Source organism: Helianthus annuus, chromosome 15 (assembly GCF_002127325.2).
Source record: "Helianthus annuus cultivar XRQ/B chromosome 15, HanXRQr2.0-SUNRISE, whole genome shotgun sequence".
Classification (NCBI taxonomy): Eukaryota; Viridiplantae; Streptophyta; class Magnoliopsida; order Asterales; family Asteraceae; genus Helianthus; species Helianthus annuus.
The window spans coordinates 27,305,804-27,308,979 of record NC_035447.2 but is presented as its reverse complement, the minus strand read 5'-3'; the positions used below and the strand labels follow the sequence as shown (position 1 = coordinate 27,308,979).

Sequence of the window (3,176 nt, the reverse complement as noted above, 5' to 3'; positions counted from 1 at the left end):
TATGTATTTTTTTTGAATATTTTACTAAATTACAGGTACATATACTGCTTTAAGAGCCGGTGTTTACCTTGGATTCCGATATTTTACCACATCGTGAGGTCCGTTTTCAACATTTTTTAAACAGCCTTTTACTCATCTTATTCCATATAACCAAGTTGATGTAATTGAATACGCTACAGATTGATGCGGTTGACCCTAAAAGCCGACACAGGGGGAATCTCGAGACCGAGATCTTACTAGAGTCAAAAGGTGTCAACTACACTTCTATAAGACCCGTTTATATCTACGGCCCGTTGAACTACAACCCTGTCGAAGAGTGGATTTTCCATAGGTTGAAAGCGGGCCGACCCATCCCCATTCCCAAATCAGGTTTGCAAGTAACCCAACTCGGTCAAGTAAATGTTAGTAAAAGTGTAAAACTAATAATTATTAGCAAGAGCTTGCGCTAAGGTAAATTTCTTTATAATTTTTGAAGCTATAATCGAAAAATTTATAACAAGATATTTTACGATTTAATCTTGCAAGCTGGTGGATTCCCTGAGCCCGAGATCATTCACTATATCCTAAGGAGTTCCATTACGGTAAAAAGAAAGCATTTCCATTCCAGGACCAGGTAAACATCAACTTATATATACATGCGGAAAGTCAACCTTGTGTTTGACTTTTGTTATCGATATAAACATTGTTCGAACCTAATCATTCATTGGCAAGTTCTAAAATTTGAAACACGATAATCAATTTGCAAACACGATCGAAGACACGGGACACCCCTATACAATTTCGCAACATCATAATCCAGAGCTTATAAACGGGTCAATTCGAGTTTGACCAACCAGTCCTATAAGGTTTGGTGGTAGTTTTGACCCATTTACTTTTCTATGAGTTACTTTGGTTCATTTTAATCTCAAACTAATCAAACACGACAAATAAAAAAATCAACTAAAAAGAGTTGAGCGAGTCAAAAGTAACCCAAAGTGTTTTTGATGCATACTAACTCATTTTTTTAAACTAGGATTTCCCAATGATTGGCGTCATGGGAGGCGCGATTCCGATGGGAACTTTTTGTTATGGAAGATCATGTACTGTATGAATTTCTAGAGCTTGCACGAGATGAAAATGAAGAACATGGGAGGCTATTTTTAGAGCGATTTAATATTTTTTTTCACTAAACAATGTATTAATTTTTTTAAATCTTCTTATTTTAAGTAATTTGATGTAACTGAAACTTACAGTCTCTTTTATAGCCGAATGCACTTTTATATAAGATAACTTATTTTTATCTTTCAAATATGTGAACACATGGTTCAAACAAAGTATAGCTTGCAGTCATTCAAAAATTGTAACAAGTTAACAATTTGGGTTTGCAAAAGCCTAAGTACAATTTGGGTCACTCAAATATGTGATACATTGATTAAAAGGCTTTTGCAAACCCAAAATTGTAACAAGTTAACAATTTGTTGACCACAAATCACAATTGCCAAGTGATGGCCTATACGACAACATACGTCATTACGTTGGACAAACACCTAGAGGTAGCTGATTGTGTTACTGTTATTTTTTGCTTATCATTACCAAAACTAAAAAAACAAAATTTCTCATTGTTTTTCTTGGTTGTACACGAATCCAATGTATCTTTATTTTGCTTAGAAAAATATCGTGTATTAAGAACCTTAGAATAATTTTTATATGTACACGAATCAGTTGAGAAATTCATGATTGGGAGCTACATTTTTCAGTTTAATGTAATTTAATATCTACATAAGTAACGGAACGTTTCTTTTATTTCAAGGTTCATGTTTAAATGTATTTTTTTTTCAAAAAATAAAAAAACATATCATTTCTCAACACACATATTCATAAAAAGATTTAAGGGTGTCTTGATGACTATTGAACCCGTATATTATTGTTGCTTTTGATTGTAATTTAAATTTTCCTACCTGGGTATCTACCCGGGGAATAACCTAGTTTTAATTATATATGTTTTTAAAAAAACTAGGTGTATTCGAGCGTTCGCGCGTTGCGCGACATTAAATGTTAGTTTCAATTGGTTGTCAGTGCGACATTAAATGTTAGTTTCAGTTGTCGGTGTGGGATTTCGTTATATTAGTAACCGAAGATCATTAGATTATCATGTTGTTTTAACGGAAACAACCATCAAAAAAGTGGTATGTCTAGCATACATATCAGCGTCATTAACATTTAATCATTAGCTACACTTTTTACAAGGATGATGTGTTACGCCGCTTGTATATGCGGCTTGCAGCTTGAAGACAGTCAGCATCATTTGTACAAAAGAATTTACTTAAAGACTTTTTCTTGCTCTTGGCTGCCATCCCACACGTAGTTGTTCTAGGTGTATAAAATGAAAGAGTGTTGTTAACTGGATTTTAGTCCGTGAGGGTGCCTTTGCCAGGCCTTTTGGACGGTTGAACCGAGTCTGCAGCCAAAAACGTGTTTGCTATTATCATTTGTTGAATATAAGGAAAGTAAAAAGCTGTTTAAGGTTAATATTGTGACGAAGAGGTTAACTTTCGTTTGAGTCAGCTTACCGTGGAACTTCAATTGCTCCTTGGCTGCGTTTCTAGTGTTTGCTTTTTGGGCTGGCATGGTTGGATGCGGCGTCTTTATTGCATCAGCGAGACTGGAGGAATTTGGTTCAACGTTCTCAGTGGCTGCAAATGAAACTTTGTTAACAGCCCATTTCAATGTGCGCGTCCCCTTGTCATGCTGTAGCTGGATATTCATGTATGCTTCCTTGCCCATAACTGCGTACAGGGTTTTCATGGGGTCTTCATCTGCGGCTAGTTCTTCGCATGTCTTTCCTAAGAGTTGCTTGCCTACACGGTCGAAAATCACTGCTTGGATTCTTCCTCAGTTATCGGTCACGGTAGTGATGTTTAGATATGTGTTAGTGTATTCAATATTGGTTTGGATTGAAGATATAAATGCGATGTCACTTACATGATATTCACTTTTTCTTGTATGCCATCTCGTGTACAGAATTAGTGGCATAAGTTCAGAGACTCCAGGGTGTTCCATTATGAGACAAGCCACACTAACGTACATAAATTGCAATTAGTGATGATAAACATTTTCGTTAAGTGTATTTGAACTGTGCACATGAAACCCACATTTCATGCAAAAAAAAAGATAGAAAACGCCACATAATTCTCGAT

At 35.6% G+C, this 3,176-nt stretch overlaps 1 long non-coding RNA gene across 1 annotated transcript; it reads left to right on the top strand.

The window, feature by feature from the left end:
• The first annotated feature begins 517 nt into the window (after positions 1 to 517).
• On the top strand, positions 518 to 1,766 carry LOC118487174. The gene is made up of 2 exons (XR_004880591.1): positions 518 to 613; positions 1,013 to 1,766. It is a non-coding gene; the product is annotated as an uncharacterized LOC118487174 (long non-coding RNA).
• The last annotated feature ends 1,410 nt before the right edge of the window (positions 1,767 to 3,176 follow it).